Source organism: Sciurus vulgaris (assembly GCF_902686455.1).
Source record: "Sciurus vulgaris genome assembly, chromosome: 3".
Classification (NCBI taxonomy): domain Eukaryota; kingdom Metazoa; phylum Chordata; class Mammalia; order Rodentia; family Sciuridae; genus Sciurus; species Sciurus vulgaris.
The window spans coordinates 185,694,209-185,712,653 of NC_136463.1; the positions used below are offsets into that span (position 1 = coordinate 185,694,209).

The 18,445-nt window shown below is 55.7% G+C and overlaps 1 long non-coding RNA gene across 1 annotated transcript; it reads left to right on the forward strand.

The window, feature by feature from the left end:
- The first annotated feature begins 4,418 nt into the window (after nucleotides 1-4,418).
- LOC306658000 lies at nucleotides 4,419-12,233 on the forward strand. Its single transcript, XR_013762942.1, has 3 exons — nucleotides 4,419-4,503; nucleotides 4,614-4,701; nucleotides 6,900-12,233. It is a non-coding gene; the product is annotated as an uncharacterized lncRNA (long non-coding RNA).
- Nucleotides 12,234-18,445: the final 6,212 nt, after the last annotated feature.

Genomic DNA, 18,445 nt, shown 5'->3' on the forward strand with positions numbered 1-18,445 from the left:
TCTCCTTTATTTGACAATTCCTTTAGGATAATTCCTCCCTTTGCTGATTTGATTCTTTGTTTTTCATCTCTTCCTCATGGAATATTTTGCTGAGAATGTTCTGTAATGCTGGCTTTCTTTTTGTAAATTCTTTTAGCTTTTGTTTATCATGGAAGGATTTTATTTCATCGTCAAATTTGAAGGTAAGTTTTGCTGGGTATAAGATTCTTGGTTGGCATCTATTTTCTTTCAGGGCTTGAAAAATGTTGTTCCAGGCCCTTCTAGCTTTTAGGGTCTGGATTGAAAAATCTGCTGATATCTGTATTGGTTTCCCCCTGTATGTAATTTGGTTCTTTTCTCTCACAGCCTTTAAAATTCTGTCTTTATTTTGTATGTTAGATATTTTCATTATAATGTGCCTTGGTGTGGGTCTGTTGTAATTTTGTGTATTTGGAGTCCTATAAGCCTCTTGAACTTGATTTTCCATTTCATTCTTCAGATTTGGGAAATTTTCTGATATTATTTCATTGAATAGATTGTTCATTCCTTTGGCTTGTTTCTCTAGGCCTTCCTCAATCCCAATAATTCTTAAGTTTGGCCTTTTCATGATATCCCATAGTTCTTGTAGATTCTGTTCATGATTTCTTACCATCTTCTCTGTTCAACTTTGTTTTCAAGGTTAAATATTTTGTCTTCAGTGTCTGAGGTTCTGTCTTCCAGGTGTTCTATCCTACTGGATATGCTTTCTATGGAGTTCTTAATTTGGTTTATTGTTTCCTTCATGTCGAGGATTTCTGTTTGGTTTTTTTTCATTATCTCTAACTCTTTATTGAAATGATCTTTTGCTTCCTGTATTTGCTCTTTTAACTGTCGATTGGTGCGATCATTCAATGCCTGCATTTGCTCTTTCATCTCATCATTCAGTGTGTGCATTTGCTCTTTCATCTCATCGTTTGCTTCCCTGATCATTTTAATTATGTACATTCTGAACTCCTTTTCTGTCATTTCTTCTGCCATGCTGTCATTGGGTTTTATTCATGTAACATCTAGATTTGTTTGCGGCATTTTCTTTCCTTGTTTTCTCATATTGTTCAGGTATCAGTGGACCGCTGAGATATTGCAGATTTCCTCTATTGACTTACAATGTCCCTGAAGATTTCTATATATATCCCCCCTTAGCCTTCAGTAGGCTGAAGTCTTGGAGGAAGTTGATAATGCGGTGCTCCACAAGGAAGCTGCCTCTCTAGGAGTGGTGGCCTTCAGGTGGGGTATATTCCCTGCTAGTGGGCAGAGGTGCCTCCACTTGTTGACCAATGGTCATCCAAAGGGGACCTAGGCTGCGGGCTGAGGCAAGGCCTGTTTGGGCCTGTGACTCTGGTTTTACCGTCCTTGTGGGGAAACCTCACCCGGCAGGGAGGACTCACCCGGTGGGGAGGTCTCGTTGGTCAGTTCCCTCCTAGAGGTTCCCCTCAATTTACAGCTACCACCTGGGCTGGGCTGCCTTCCTCTGCAAAGTTCCCAGGGGCCCGGCCCTACCTCCTGGGCCTGGGAGCCTCACCCTTCACAGATGAATCTCCTTAGGCTGCCCCTCCTCAGAGAATCTGCCCACAGTCCTGGAACCTTCGCTGCGCCCCTAAGCATGTCTCTGTGGGGCTCTTCCACCAAGAAGCCTCCTAGATCCTGGGACCCTGCTGTGCACCCAATCGCCTGGTTATGCGGCCCCTCCTCAGAGCAGCCACCTGGGGCCCCGTACAATCGCTCTGAGTCCCAGAGACCCGCCACACGCCTCTTCCTCCAGACAGCCGCCCAGTATTCCGGTGCGGTCACTAGGAGTCCAAGAAACTCACTGCGTGCCTCCTCCTCCCACCAACCACCCGTAGCCCTGGGCAATCAATCACTCCGAGTCGAAATGACCCTTCCCATTCCTCCTCCTTCTCCTGGTAACCCCCCGGGTGTTCAGGAGCGGTCGCTCTGAGTGGCTCTGAATCCACGTGACCCGCTGCACGCGTCCTCTGGGCAACCGCCCGGAGCTCTGGTGCGGCCACTCGAGACCAAGCCACCCACCGCGCTTCTCCTCCAGGCAGCCCCCCTGTGTTCAGGAGCTGTCACTTTAAGACCAAACAACTCACCACTCGCCTTCTCCTCTGAGCAGCTGCCTGGAGCTCTAATGCAGTCACTGCGAGTCCAAACGGCCCGCCGCGCTCCTCCTCCTCCTCCTCCTACTCCTCCGGGCAGGCCCTGGTGTTCAGAAGTGGTCTGAGTCCAAACAGCTCGCCACGCAGCCCCTCCTCTGGCAACCGCCTGTAGCTCTGGTGCAGTCACTCCGAATCCAAGTGGCCGCGCTCCTCCTCCTCCTCGTCCTCAGGGCAGGCCCTGGTGTTCTGAGTCCACCCAGCTCTCCTCGCCACTCCTCCCCTGGGCAGCCGCCGGAGCCCCAGTGGTTGCTCCGAGTCCCAGCGCTATGCTGAGCGACCTCCTCTCCAACACTCCCAGTTGTCCGAGTTCACTGCTCCAGCCGGGGGAGGGGCGTCTCGCCAGCAGCTCTACTTCACAAAGTTCCCTGCGTTCCGGGACCACCGTCCCATCCGGGACTCCTCCCCAATGGGAGAGACTCACCCGGCTACTTTGAGTTGGTCCCAAGTGTCTCAATATCTCCTCTTTTGAATCCTGAGTCCTGGAGCAACATGAAATGCAGCCACCCTCTAGGCCGCCATCTTGAAACCCCTATTCTGTATTTTATTGAGACACAGGGTCTCACTGAGTTGCTTAGTGCCTTGCCTTTGTGGAGGCTGGCTTCGAACTCGTGATCCTCCTGCCTCAGCCTCCAGAGCTGCTGGATCACAGGCGTGCACCACTGCGCTGGGCTGCATGCCTGTGTTCTAACAGTGACTCATCATGTGAGGTCAGATGGGGCTTTTCCATTTGTGTCACGTCTACACTCAAAAAGGTTTAGCTGTTGGAGCATTTTGGAGTGCCTGCATTGGCTCACAGCCCACGTTCTTCTGGAGGCGAGGAGAAGAGGGCACCAGGCAAGCGCTCCAACGCTTGAGTGACAATTATTTCCAAAGTAAGTCGGGCCAAGTGCTTCCTCCCTGCTCTTCCCCTCCATGGTCAGTGGCTCAGCGCCTTCAAGTGGGAGTCCTCCTCCTGCCAGGGGCAGGGCAGCATTGCTGACTGAGCCTGGGATCTCTGGCGTTTGCCATTCGTACAGGCAGCTGCTACCTGACGGGAAATGTGACGGGACCTTTCATAGCAAGTGTTCTCTTTCCTGATGTTTATTGAAGACTTTTGAAAATTTTTGCTCCTTCCCCTTGAATCAACAAATGTCAGAGTTCTGAGTCACCTGGCTGGTGACAGGCCTCAGGCACCTGAGGAAATGTGGTCCTCGCTCATCCTGCACTCAGGCAGCTGCCGTGCCGGCGGCTGCCAGTCAGACACTGTGTGCCAGGTCCGTCCCCTCCACCACTGTCCCAGCTGGGTGATCTGCTAGCTCTGAGCCACATCCTCGCTCACGTGCCCCACACTCAGGACTGTGCGTGAGCACTGCACCATTAGCAGGGGTGGGTTTTGAAGGAGTGCGTGATGCAGGCCCAGCGTCCTGATGAGCCACCTTCCCTGTTCCAGGCCCTCGCCGCCCTGCCATCCTGCTCCAGCTCCAGCACACAACCAGCCACTGAGCAGCACAGTTAGCCAGGATCCCTCCTGGGAGCTCAGACTGTGAAGCACACGCTCTTGCTCTGTGCCCTGGAAGGGGGCAGGGACACTGTGCATTGGTGACAACCCTTTGCACACCCACTTGTGAACTTGTCCACGTCTTGCTCAGGATGTTGGGCTCTGCCCTGAGCATCCTCTGGTCCTGGGGGCTGAGCCCATTCTTGTTCTAGTCCCATGAGGTGCATTTCCTGCGACAACCCAGCGTACAATCCTCTCTCCTCCCCCAGCAACTTGGCCCTCCAGGCTCCAGTCTCTGGTCTCCACTCTGCTTGCTCTCCTTGGCTGCCTGGCCCATGTCCTCTGGGACCTCTCTGTGCCCAGGCTCCAGCCTCTGTCCCCATGTGTCCCTCAAGTCCTGACCCACGTTCTGCATGGCCATGAGCTCAGCCTTTCCTTCCCCCTGCTGTGTATGTGCAGGCTGCAGGCCAGGACTGGATGGAAGACGCCCAGTTTCTGCAACAGGGGACTGTCATGGTGGGCACAAATCAGAGGAATCCCAGAGGGAGCAGAAGGCAAGTGAAGAAGGTAAGGGTCAGAATTCTTTGAGGCTTTGAGCTGGTTGATGGTGGGGAGGGTGGGGCCACCCACTGAAGTGACAAGTAGGGGCCGGAGAGATTTGGGGTGGGGGGATCATAGCGACCCCCGTCCTGAGCCAGCTGCAGGTGGCAGAGCTGCCTCTGGGACTCGCCAGCAGCCTCACAGGTGAATAGCGAGCCATCGCGCAGGCCAGAAGGCTGGTCTGCGGAAAGGTTTTGTGCTCATCACTGGCCATCACTGGCTTCTTGGGCCATCTTTCTTGCAACATAAAGGGTTGGTATTACCTTTATCATTATAGTCAGATCGTAAGTGAGGATGCTAAAGAATAAAATGATCAGGAAATTCACTCAAAGATGCAAGACCAAGGTTCTTGATGGTTGCAGATGCAATGTGGGGCCTTTTGATACCACACCTCATGCAGGTTGAGATGGAGAAGAATCCAGAGAGGAAGACGAAGGACCCCTGTGGGAAGTGAGTGAGGGGCCGTGCAGTGCTGACGACACGCGCCACCTCACACACCTGAGACCAGGCAGCAGGGGGCCCTCACTGGGGCCCCCGGTCGGTGGCTGGGGTTTGACTCTCCGAAGTCCCAGGCTGATGCCGGCAGCCTGGAGAACATTGGCCAGGAGCCCAGAAGAGAAGGGCGGTTTGGGGGCTCAGCTAGAGCCTCCACCACAGTCCTGACAGAGTTCCAACCCCAGTCTGGGTACTGGGGACGGTCTGCAACCATGGCCAGCTGTTGCCTGGTGCATGGGAAATGCTGGGGCTCATTAGCAAGCATTCACAACCAGGCTGGCCGCTGTCACATCTGCAAAAACCAGGATCATGACAACTGGATCAAACAGATGGAGGAGAGCCAGGCCCGCGTAGCAGGAGGATGCTGCACAGACAGGAGGGACACAGGCATCGAGGACAGCTGTCGTATGGGCGGTTGAGGGGCACAGGTCCAGTGCAGCCGGAAGAGCGCACCAGCCGTCAGTGAGTCTGTTCTGTTGCCTAGTACCCAGTTATTTGGACTGATAGTATTTACACTGACCCCAAACTTCCAGTGGATTAGCACACAAGGGAATTGGGGTGCTCGGGACAGGGAGGGTGATCAGTGGAAGTTTCTGTTAAGAGAAATCCTAAGGAGACCCGTTCCCTTCATTTTATTTTTTTCCAAAGCCACATGAAATAGCACGACACTAATATTACATCCCCCAAATCCTCCTCTTTGACTCTATGACTCTGTAGCCCTCGAGATGAAACTGACTTTGCATTTCAACCTTTGGGGCCCCTCCCTTGGGCTGACTGCATGCGTGGAGACGCAGGGTCCCTGCATTAGGAAGGCCTTGTGATTTAGAAACCAGGTGAGATGCCAGACAGAGGATTGTGTGTGGCAAATAGAAATTGGCAATTTCCGAGCTTACGGTGGCAGGACGGTCCACTGGTGGACTTGGGCCCCGCCACAGAGTAGTCATGACAGTATTCACACACCGATGCGTGAAGCGTGGAATGCAGGCCCAGAGCAGTTTGCTCATTCCAATGGCCTTATTCAGTCAAAAGGCACGAGCCTTCTGTGGTTCTTGGACATTAAAGCCACGGTGACCTCCAGGAACCTTCCCTCTGATTAGCAGTCACCATGTGGGGATGCAGGCATCTCCCCACAACCACGACAGCACCAGGGTTTGGGTTTTTATTATATATTGACATAATAGGCCTGAAGTGCTAGCTCAGTGATTGGCTTGTTCTTAGAATTTATTTAATTCAAGCTCATTTTGGAAATGACAGTCTGCAGAGGGAACAAAGCAGAAGTGCCTGAAACTCCACTTCTAGAGACAGGCCGTGGTAGTGCCTTTCCACAGTGATTTCTAGGCACGTGTATGAGGCTCTGCTAGAAATCGCTTTCCCAAGTGACTTTGCAGGGCTTTGCTCTGGAGGCAGACCTGGGCCTCTTTGACGTTACACACCCTAAGCACGTGTTTTGAAATCATCCGAAAGTGTATTTCTTTTAATTCTATACTGTGGGACATTCACCTTACTGTGTCAAATCTTCAAAACTCTAACTAATACACCTGGTCCCTGAGCCTTTTGCCGGCCTTCCTGAGAGCCACCTCATAAATGGCTGCAGTGGAGTTCCTGGGTGACGTATTTCGATGCATCTAGACATACTTCCCTTGGAAAAATGCTGCTATTCCACATGGCCCTCAGCCCCCAGGACTCTTCAAGGCTGGGCATGATAGATGTCTTTAGTCCTTGCAATCAAAGAGGTGGAAAACATCGATTTTTAAGCGCACATTTTTTTAATATAAAAACTTAAACATTTTCAATACTCATTAACCATGTGAATTTATTATTTTGTGAATAACTTATCCATGCCTTCCTTATCTTCTTAATATTTTGTGAAATTTCCCATTATATTAATTCTATTGTTTATCATATATACTGTTTACTTTTGACTTTTTAATGTTTTTTGTTTTTTTTTGTTTTTTTTAACATCTAGATGCTTGCGGTTTTTAAGATTGAAAAGCCAATGGATATTTTCCTCGGGTATTTTGATTATGGTATTATGTTTGGAAATACCAAACCCAGTCCTGGATTTGTTTTTGCTAGCATTTTCTTCTAGCTATTTAAAATTTTTTCATTATTTTATGATTTCATTTAAAAAGATTTTTGTATCTTTAATCCAGCTGGAGTGCATTTGACTCATCAGCTGAGATAAAGATCTAAGCTAGATAGCTCACCAATGATCTCATCAACATTTTGAATAATTCATTCAACAATTATCAGAGACGCCACCAAGGTAAGGAAAAAGGAGCACTCCTGTACGTGGGGTGACCTGGTAACTACCTGCAGGTGTTCTCCTGCCTCTCTCGTGGAAGGAGGATTAGTCGGGTCTGCCCGGCCCCTGAGCAGATGGAGATGGAGCTGATAGGAGGCACCAGGAGGCACAGAAGAGCTGACTCATTCACCAGGAGGACCAGCAAGAGAATCGCCTGGACTTGACAGTCACTTAGCAAGGTCACCCCCACCCCAGAACTGACCTCAGAGGGGGCTTTGGCTCTCTGTGAAGATGGTTATACTAAGTGGCTTTCGAATCCCCTTCCAAATTGAGATCCCGAGTCTATCAAGCCCCGGCAAGTGAGGACTGAGACAATTTCATTTCCATAACTTGGCATTTAGACAAAGGGAAAGCCAGGACTGACAGGCAAAGCTTCCAGCAAGGTCGTATAGAGGCGGCGACCTCACTGCCTGGGTGGTCGGAGCATCCGGTTCACAGCGGGCACCCTTAGCCCGACTTAGCCCAGTGTGAGAACCCAGCGAGGAGACCCATGGTGGGCGTCCACTCTCACAGAAAGGGACGGAGGGACCTGGGAAAGTATTTGCTCTGTTTATTTTGAGCTAGAAAAATTGCATCTTGTTTGTGTGTAGCTGTTTAGCAACAGAGAGATTAGGAAGTCTAAATTTAACAGATCCTAAATATATAATTGTCCCAATGAAAACTAATGACAGTTATTTTCCCACCTAGTAGAAATGTGTGGAAACGGTGCCCCAGGATCCCACGGGCAGGAATGGCATGCCTTTTCACCTTAGGAATTTTTCAGGGGCAGAGCCTGGCATTTCCTTCATTTACCCAGTCTGGTGGAATTATCCCATCTATTTAAGGGCATGACACTTGGTTCCTAAAAGTTCCAAGGACAAGCAGAATGCCCGTAGTTGGTGTTCTCAGCAAAAACCCAGGGGGGCAGCCAATATTACTCTGAGAAAGCAGCAGCATGGCTGGGACCTCCCCGTGGTGCCTTGTAAGGACACGGCTTGGGCCGAGATCGTGAGAGCTGCACTGAGCCTTTGACGTGGCCCAAGCGCCCATGGAGGCCCTCCCTGCCCTCAGGACAGGGCGTTGGCCGTGCCGTGGGAACAGAACAGTGCTGATTTGCAGTCTACTGAGGCCAGGGTTGTGATGTGAGTGTGTTTGCAGGGACCTGGTTAGAGGTCCACAGCTCTGGGCGGATCATGTCATTTTAACCAGGGTGACAAGTGTCTCCTGGGTGGCCAGATAGAATCCTGTGCAGACCTTGGACCCGAAGCTGCATCCTGCCCTACTGGCCTGGCCTCTCCACCTGCCATCAGCCTTAGACAAGGGCAGTAGACTCCCTGGGCTGCCACCTCCCCTCTCCGCATGTACCTGGAAGATGATTGACAGCTCCTATCTGCAGAGGGACACAGGGAAGGACTGCCCTCTCAAGTACACTCTCATGCACATGCGAGAATGTGTAGCTGTGTTTCACACCAGAGTCTACTCAGAATACGGACCAGATGCTGGGCTGGTGACAGAGATGGTGATCTGCCCTTGGGAACTTGCCATTGTCACTAAGAGACACCCTAGCCATTTATGTGATGAGCAGCCCCTGAGCGTGCACAGGCCGAGGGCTGGCAGGACCAGCGTGTGAGCCTTGAGTGAGTCTCTTCTCCATTAGTAGGAATCCAGTGTCCACTCTTGAGTTTCTACCTCACTGTCCCCCCTTGGACTAACATTTTGGAGGGAGTAAATGCCAGGCCAGATTGTCCATGATGTGGGTGCAGCTACGTTCCCGCAGGCCTTTGCCTGTCCTGGAGATGGGAAGGGCCAGAGGAGAGCCCAGGAGACTGCGCAGTAAGGCTGTGGGCTTGGTCGCTGCTGCCTGAGAGTGCAGTCCCCAGCCAGGCACTCGGGTCCAAGAGGGACAGGGACGCCATCTTCCCGGGCAGGGCTGCACACGAGGCTTTCTTCATTGCCCAGACAATGGCATACATTCCCAGGGACCCCGCAAACCATATTCTGCTTGCATACAGCCAGAACAATCAGGCATCAACCCACACGCCTGCTCAGTGGCTTGTGGCAGCTGACCCAGCCTGCTGCTCCAGACACTCTGTCCCAGGCGCTCCTCTGTGCCAGACCCAGCCCCACTTGGATCCAGTTCCTGTTCGGATTCTGCCTTCTTCCTCTGCCTCCCTGCCTCTGAACTTGGCATTTGCACCTGGTCTCCTCCTGCTGCCCTACCCCCATGACCTCAGCTCCCTGGCAAGGGCCGTGGCGGGGCCCCAGGCGAGCCCCCTTGTAGGGCTGCCAGATGAAGTATATACCATGCCCAGTCAGCTGTGAAGTTCAGACACTTGAGACGTGCTGGTGCTAAAGTTATTTTTGCTTCTCTGAAATTCGAATTTAACTGGGTATCCTGGATTTTTATTTGCTAAATCTGGCAGCCTCTTACTTGGGGATCTTAGACAATCCTCAGGAAAAGCCCCCAGCCCCCAGCTCCACTCCCTGCCCCGTTCCAGCATCTGCGAGAATGGTTGGCTCTCTCTGGGCCTCCACCCGTCCAAGGTGCAGGAGAGAAGCTTCGTTCTGGTGAACATGTGCTCTGTCCCCAGGCATCTGCTGGGCCTGCACTCAGCTTGGACCCTCCTGGGGAGCCCAAGTGGTCTTCTACATGAACACCAGGTTCCAGGCCAGCAGATGAGTTGGAGGTGTCTGAGGGGCCCGTGATTCACAGTGTCCTCTTAGGAGCTGGTTTTCCGAATTGTTCTTTAACAGGTATTGGGCGGGTTTTCATCTCACAGACAGGAACTCTCCCGCGAGGAGGGTGCCCCCACAGAGCTGTGTGAAACGGGAGTCTGGCCCACAGAAGAAAACCAGCCCTGTAGCCGCTTGACCTTGGAAGGCTGGGAAGCCCAACAAAGGCAAGAGAAGAGACTCCAGGAACAGCGTTTGCTCCAAGGCCTGCTCAGGGGACCAGAGAGTACGCCGAGAGCCATTAGGGGCTGGAAGTTCAACCAGGTTGCAGCTGCGCCTCAGTCCCCAGGTACCACGGGCGGGTTAGCGGGAGGTGAGCAGATGTTGCGATTGACGTGATAATAACTGGGGAGCATCCGCACCAACCGCGTGACACCTGTTTCAGACTCAAATCAGTCTGCAGGAAGACTCCTGCGTTCAAGCTGCATGATTTAAACCCAAAGAAATGCACATCTGAGTCCATGGGCTCCTTCCACAGGCTTGAAAGCTCACCTTGGCCATTCCTCACACCGGGACCACTCTTGACCCAGGCCCCTGCCCACTGGACCACCTGTGGGCATGAATCAGCTCTCTACCACGCTCTTGTGCTGCCCAGGCAGGTGACCTGTATGGGACGTGCTTGCAAATGTACCTGGAATTACATGTACCAGGTAAGGTGAGATGGCAGGCAGAGACTACCTTGAAAGAAGAGGAGGGGCAGGCCACCTCTGTCACATCAGGTCACAGGTCATGCAGAGTCACACAGAGAAGTCCCCAGATCATTCAGGAGATAGAAGAAGCAGAACCTAGGGGCCAGAGCCTTTGGTGTGGATGTCACAGGAAGGAACAGGTCAAACAGGGCAGAGCCGAACCGGTTTAGGACAGTTTGACAGTTACCCAGGGCCCTGAGCTGTAGGAGTCCCTGTACCAGGGACTGTGTGTGAGTGGCAGGTCACAGGGGGCTGGAGGACTCTGGACTGGTTGGTCTGCAGCTGAGGGCACGTCTGCTGGCGGGCAGGCTGCTCGTGGTCTCCAGGAATTGCCTGCCTGCTGGGCCATCCAAGATATCCAAGCTTCATGAATCAGGCTGCAAATGTGGCCGCACCAGCTGCCACCGTGGGCCCCTTTGCCTGGGTTTCTGCAAGGGTGGGGTGGGAGGAGTGCTGTGGGAGGTTGGGGGGAGGGCCCGACCCTGCTCCCTTACCCGTCCCCCACTGGCTGCTGTGTCACCTGGCTGGAAGCTGGTTTCCTCCAGGGAGGACTCCCCTCTGTGACATTCTCCCTCGTCCCTCCCTCCTTTCAACCTCTAAGTGCTTCCCACACTGCAGGGAAAGGTCTTGAAAAGCCCTCTTTGAGTGACTCCAATCTAAGCTCGCCATCTGTTCCCTGGTGGGACCCCTGACTCCCAAACCAGCCGAGCAGACCCTGCCAGCCCCCAGGATTCTGGGGCTGGGCTGCTCGTGCACTCAATGTCCTCAGGGCGATGGCCTCATGGGCACACGGTGCATGTGGCGTCATCGGTGGAGCACGGGGTGCGGTGGAGGTGGAAGGCGGGTGCTGGCAGGTGGTGCGGCTGCCATGGCAACAATGCTCATCAAGATGAGAGGTCACTGCTTCCTCCCACCACCAGCGAGCTCGCAGGGGAAGTGGGGCACAGACACCGTGAAGGTTCAGTCCAGAGCGTGACTCGGGGAGTCCTCGCCTGTGGCCGGGGCAGGGGTGAGGCGGGTGCTGACTACAGGGGTTGCCAAGGTGAGTGCCACAGGGAGGGGACTCCTGCACACTGCGCGGGGACCATGGGCAGACTGGAATGAGGTCGCACCTACCCGCGTCCTGTTTTCCCCCTGGGGCTCTGCCTGCTGCTCCTTCGGGAACACTACCCTCTTACCTGCCCAGCTGGCTCCTGGCTACTCCCGGCACCCCACTCTGGTGTTGCTAGGTCCTGTTTGCTTGTTTCTGTCTTCCACAACCAAACCCAGGGCTTCCGGGATGCTGGGAAGGGCTCCACCACTGAGCCACGTCTGCGTCCCTGCTTGTTGCCAGCTTAAGACGATGGTCAACACTGGCCCCTGCTTTGTGAATGTGGAGCTTGGGTCCGTGTCCTTTCCTGGAAGTCACTCAGAGCCACGTGCCAGGCCTCTCTGGGAGGCTCTGTCTTCTGCCTGCGTGTCTGGAATGGTCTGGGGGCAGAGCAGCCTCGCCCATAACGTTGAACAAAGCGGTGGATCAATGGTTGGGGTGTCAAAGGTTACACTGCTTCCCGGGACCCCGGAACTCCTCCCAGAGGCCCTGGAGGCATTACTTCTTGGGGGGAGGCCACAGGCTCCTGGTGTGGAGCAGCACAAGGGTGATCCTGGGCACGGGTGCACGGGCAGAGGAGTTGGTCAAGTGAACCTGCAGGTGGATCGTCCAGCCCAATGGGCAGAGCTGGGGTCAGGCTGCAGTGGAAGCAGGGAACGGGGAGCTTTTGAGGAACGGACTAGGGAAGCAGTGAGGAGGAGGAGGAGACGACTGCAGGAAGAGATCTGCAGCCAGTTCGGTGGTGACCTGGACGCCTACTCATAGCAAGATGGCGGGCCCGCGTGGGGCCCTGGGCCAGGAGGGAGACGTGTGTGTTGGTCGTCTCTTGGGAACTCCCCATTGTCCTTCTGGTCCTGCCTCTGTTCCAGCCAGGGGTATGGTGAAAGGTGTTTGCTGGCCTTGGTCAGCCACGTGCTGCTGGTGGTTCCCCCAGGAGAGAGCCTCTGTCTCTCGCTTCTCACATGGGGCGTTGGGCCGGCTATGGAAGCCCGGCTGGCACATGCACGGACCCTGAAGTCCAGGAGATCTGACATCTCCAGACCAACCCTCGACTGCTGGGGATGGGAGCTGTGGACGATTCCAAGATATCGTATTCCCTCCTGCTGGCGTCCTGGTGGTGTCCTGGTGGGGCAGGCCGGCCCACCTCGCGTCCGCAGGCTCCTGGCTCCTCCGCCCTCCCCTAGAGTCTCCCTGGGTCCTCACTCGGCCAATGGCTCGCTTCCCCTATAAACCACCTGCGTGGACTCCTCTGATTCCCACAGCCGGACAAGTCACTGTCAGTGGGAGGTCCTGTGGCTGCTTTGATGGGCAGAGCCTGGTATGATCCTGGGCACGTTGTCTGGGATGTGCGTGGGGTAAGGACCAACCGCACACCCGAACAGGAGAGTGGTTCCCAGAGCCGATGCACTTCCCAGGAGACAGCACAGGGAAGAGATCAGAGTGCTGGGGACTGTCGAGGGGGAGCTTCTGGCATTGTGTCACCTGAGCCAGGCTGCGCCCTGTGCCAGCCTGTGCCAGCAAGGCTACAGACAGGATGTGGCTTCTGACCTCACGGAGCTTACAGTCCAGGCAGGAGGCAGCCAATTCGTAGCCCTGGAGCAGGGCAAGGGGTCAGTGGGGAGGGCCAGGGAGGGCCAGTGGCGGGTCCCAAGTGGCAGTGCCCCCTGTGGAGAGGGTATGGAGGAGGAGCAGAGCACTTGCTGCCCCCAAAAGTGTGGTGCCAGCCGGACATGTTGCCTGTGGATTGCTGGGCATGAGTCCCCAGCGGACACCCGGGCAGTGAGCACTGTCCCGCAGCATCTCCATCCTCCAGCCCCCAGCCCGCTGGGGGCTGCTCCCCTTCATGTCGCTTCGTCTCCTCGGCGTCCTTCCTGACCCGTGGTCCTGCACAGGTGCCCACTCTGTTCCCATGTGATAGCACCACCACCCTGGTTTATCTGCCAGGCTGTGTCCCCACCCATCTGGAGCAGGACCCCACGGGGATGCTGCCCTGCTCTACACCCAGCACTGGGCCTGGCGCACAGTCAGACTCACCTGGGGACCTCCAGGTGGGATCACGGATGATGCGTGTGGGAAAGGAGAAGCGGAATGTTAATTCGAGGGCTCATCCCAGCGGCTACTGCTCCACGGTGAGACCTAACCCGTGTCAATGCGCACGGAAAGTGGAAATGTCAACCAGGAGGGAGAGACGCCGGGAAGGAGGAGGCCACGCAGGGAGCACGTAGGGATGGCTGGCAACAGGGGCGGGAGGAAGCGATGCCGTTCGCTGTGAGCAGAAGGGAGCCCTGCTTCTGTAGTGGGCGCGAGCACAGGCACCGGGGGCTGAGTCCAGGGCCCCGTCAACCGGCCCTGCCGCTCTCCGTCTGACAGGCCACAGCTCAGTGCCAGGGGAAGGGAGACCTCCGGCCCCCAGGCCGCCTTCCTCAGGAACCTCAGCCAGGTCTCGAAGCCCTTCGGAGGCCGTGGGAAACAGAGGGCTTGCTTCCACGGGTGGCACACGTCCAGTTAGCTCCCTCCCAGCACAGCGTGGAGCCCTGCTGCTGGACTCTGAAGAGTGGACCGAGCCCCTGCTCTCTGTGCTTTCCTGTGAAATAACGGCCATCATCCTGGCCCCGGGGGGTCAGGTGAACCCTCTAATCTGTTTTGATTCTAACCCACACTGTGTCCGACCCTGTCCACCAACTGGGGATTGTGGACTCTGAGTCCAGCTCCGTCTCCATGGGTGACTATCATGCAGACGGGCTGTAACACAAACAGGCCAACAGACCCACCATTTGGCTTCAGGACATTCCTGACAGGAGGTCACGAAAGCAGAGGGTGTGCTGTGTCTCTCTTCTGGTCACTGGCCCCAGTGATGGTGGATTAATCTAGAAGTCAGCTGTGGCTGATGATAAATCCCCAGTCCCAATGTCATCTTGACCTTTTCAGCATCATGTCCGACGGCCTCACTCAAAATATGCACCCATGGAATAACCCACTGCCGGAGAGACGCCCTGGAGCGAGCAGGGCGTGCCCGGCTGGGGCCTGGAGACTGGAGCAGCAAAGGTCACCTCTGGGAGGTCCGTTTCCATGATCACCTCTCAAATGACACAGGGGTCAGGGAAGGTCGTGGGGAGCGGGTCAAAAGGAGACAATTGTGAGGAAAGCAGCCCTGGCACAGCCCAGGATGGAACAATGGCCGAACAAGCCAGAGCCCCCAGCTCCCACGCCTCCCCTGGAATCTGTGTGGGGATCTGGTTCCTCCGCTGGCTCTGGCAGCTCACTAAGCAGATCCTGAGAGCAGGCATGGCGCAGGGCCACCGTGCCGTTTGCAAGTAGCCTAGTGGCTCTTGGTTGGTGGCTCCCCCAGCGACTCTCGTGGCGACTGCAACGGATGCGTCCACTGCTGTGTACATGGCAGTCAAGCCCACGCTGGCCTCGACATGCGGCCGTGGAGTGGTGCTCCACGCTCACGCTTCACGCCCTTTTCGCCTTGGCACCTGTACCTTCATTTGCTCTGGTTCAGGTGCGTTTGGGCCTCAGAAGTTCATGTGCTGGAGGCCTGGTCTGCAGTGTGGCCATGTGGCACCTCTGGAGGGAGGGAGGTCACTGGTCAGGAAGCATCAGCCACACAAGGGGTTAATGCAGGCCTGGAGAGCCTGGACCACTCCCCACCACCCTGACATTATCCACCACCTGGTCCTCACCAGAGCTGAGCCAATGCCAGCACCATGCTCTGGAGCCTCCAGAACTGTGAGCCAAACAAACCTCTTTTCTTTATAAAGCACTGAGCCTCCAGTGTTTTGTTTTGGCAAAGCAAAGTGGACTAAGCCATTATTTGACACCGACACTCCTTAATGCTACCCTCCCTGTATTCCACACAGTGTGCCTGAGCTCAGAGCATTTAAAAAACTTGCCCAAAGTTACTCAGACAATATGTGGCACAGCTGGGTGAATCTCAAGCAAGTTTTATTGCAAAGTCTCTTCAGTCTCCACAACAGGTGGACCGCTCCTGGGGCTGCTAACCTCATTCTTACAAAATGAAGAGGCTACTCCTCAAGGTTTGGGGGACTCAATCAAGTGTCCTCAGAACTTTAAATATTTCTGGTACCAGGAAGTTGAGGTGAGACACGTATGAGATCACACAATGACTTGATCTGAAAAACTTCACTGTTATTTGTTCTAAAATCCCAGAGCAATCGTCTGAAGTGAGGGTTTACCTGTGACTGGAGAGCCAGTGCTGATCTTTGGTGAATGAACAGTTTGCCTGAGCAGGTGCCAGTGAAGCTAGTCAAGCAAGTCACTGATGGTCACCATCAAAATGCTTGTTTCTGAAGCATGTTAGCCAAGGGAAAGCCCAGTCCAGGCTAGTGTGACCAGTGTGCTGCTGTGTGTCTGGAAAGCACTTGGGCAGGTCCCCTGCCACCTGCTCTGCCCCATCCTCCTGCCCCACCTCCTGCTCTATTGGCCCAGAGTCTGCAGAGGTCCCCAAACCTCCCTGCCTTCTCCTCTCCTGTCTCCTGTGGGCCTACCTAGCTCCTGCTCAGCCTTCAGATCCTGTGCAGGAGCCTTCTCAGAAGATTCCTGACCCGCACAATGCCGTCCCTGCACGCCCCACGCGGCTGGCTTCCTACGGCTGCTGTAATGGATCACCACACATTTAGTGGCTTAAAATGACACGATTTTATTATTTTACCCTTCGGGGCTCAGAGTCTTAAATGGGTCTCGCTGGCCTCCCGCTGAGGCTTGGGGGCTGTGCTCTTTCTGGAGCCCCGGGGAGTCCATTTCCTTTTCTCATCCAGCTTTGGGAGGCTGCTGGCCTTCCTGGGCTCATGCTCCCTTCCTCGGTCCTCCAAGTCAGTGGGGGCTGAGTTCTGACCCCTCTCATGACACAGACCTCTAACCAACTTCCTGCCTCCTGCCTCCCTCTGCGAGGACCCCATGAGGGCCTGGGTCTCTCCTGGGAACCCAGATGCATGGCTGCAGGCTGGGGGATCGGGAATGGACGTCTTTGGGCCATGACCCGGTCAGCAGCCGTGACCCTGGCTCTCTGTGACCTCATGCCTGCTCCTACCCGGAGGTGTGCTCCGTGGGGCAGAGCCACGCCCGCTCAACTTCGAGCCCTGGACCTGGTGCAGATGAGGGAGGTCTGCTGCGTGCCCACCTCCATTCTCCTGAACGGCCTTCCTGCCACCCCCACTAGTGCTCCACGGAGGGCTGCCCAGGACCAGGACGAGGGAAGTGGAGACCAGAGCCTTCAAGGCAGAGGTGGAAGAACAGCGAGTCTGGCGCCCTCAGGCACTCAGCCGCTGCTCCCTGTCCTGGGCAGGGCCGAGCCTGGCTTTAGTCTCCTCTCACCTGCGTAGGGGCATTTTCTAATATCACCTGATAATATCCATGCTGATGTCTGATTGGCTCTCGGTCCACAGGACTGACAGACCAGGCCGTGGGAGGACAAAAGGTGGGCAGGGACTGTGGAGGAGAGCGCAGGGCGTCTGGACAAAGCTGCCCTGGCAGGCAACACCCCAGCGGGTGTCTGGGGCTGGCCACCTGGCTTCCAGAGCAGGGCTTCATACCTGGCCAGCGTCACTCTTAGGGCCCACGTGCGTGGGGTGGACGTGGCCACGCCCTCCTGAGCAGCACCTGTCGGCTCTTCGTCCTCTCTGTGGTCTCTCTGGTTTGGACCAGCATGTTCACACCCCAACATGGAGGGCTTTAGGAATGCCCTGCTCAGAGAGAACGGGGCTTGAGACCCATATGGAAACCTGCCTGAGGGGAGGGGACAGAGCACAGTCGCAAAGCACAGGAAATGGACTTTCTGCAGTTTCACAGGCCAGCTGGAGACGCTGAGGACAGGCATGGCCAGGTGGCGAGCGGGGGCTCTCTCGCTCTCTGTGCTGGGGCCCCGCGTGTCCCATGTTGTCCCCCCAGCTGGAGGAGCCTGGGCTCCCCTCTCCTGCATAGTCAAGAAGAGCACAGGCAAACCCCGGGGCAGTGCTGGGAGCCTCCGCCTGGCCTCCGCCCAGCCCCCGCCTCCACAGGCCATGGGACGCAGCTTCCTCCGGCTGCGCGGGAACTCTGAAGGGACAGCAGACGGCAGCAGCCTCAGACCCCGCTCAGCACGAGGTCACACAGGTCCCTGAGGTCACACAACCTCCTCCCTGTCCCAGGAGCACCTGGCAGCCTCCCGGCCTGCTCTGAACCCGGCCAGCCCAGTCTTCCTACTAAGGCCGGGAAAGGCGTCAGGGCTCCTGAGCGCAGCTCAGGGCGGGCCGCAGCCGTCGGAAGATGAGTGAGGCCAGCTTGGTCTGAACCTGCACTCACAAGACACACAAATGGCAGCAGGGTCCTGCTCAGGTGGAGGTTTGCCGACAGAACTCCGTTCTCCTTTAAAATGAGGATGGATCATGAAGGCGCCGATCGTGCCGGGAACCTTGAGAAGCCTTAGATGCTTCTAGAGCTCTCGGCAGAGAAGTGGCGGCGATAAAGGTCTGTGACCCGCGTGGGAGGCTCTGGCGCTGGTCCCACCCCGGGACTGGGCTCCGCCTGAGGCGGCGCTGCGGCCTCCCGCAAGCTCTCCGGCCGCTGTGTGGTGGGGCTGGCGGGCTGAGCGTGGCGGCTTCTCCGCAGTGAGACTTGTCGGCCCTCCAGGTGGGGAACCGTGCACAAGCCCTCTCGCAGGCCCCGCCTGCCGCAGGAAGGGACCTGGCCCGGGCCATTCCAGCTCTCCACGTTCCAGGTGCTGCCTCTCTTCTTTCCTCTTTGCCACCGCCACCTCGTTTCCCAAATCCGTCCCTGACCGTGCCTCCAGTCTCCCCAACTTCGTCTCTGCTCCCCAGGCTGCCCTGTGGTCTTTCCACCAGGCGAGTCCAACCTTGTCCCCGCCGTCCGGGAGACGGGCCGCTGCCACCCCTTGCACCAGCT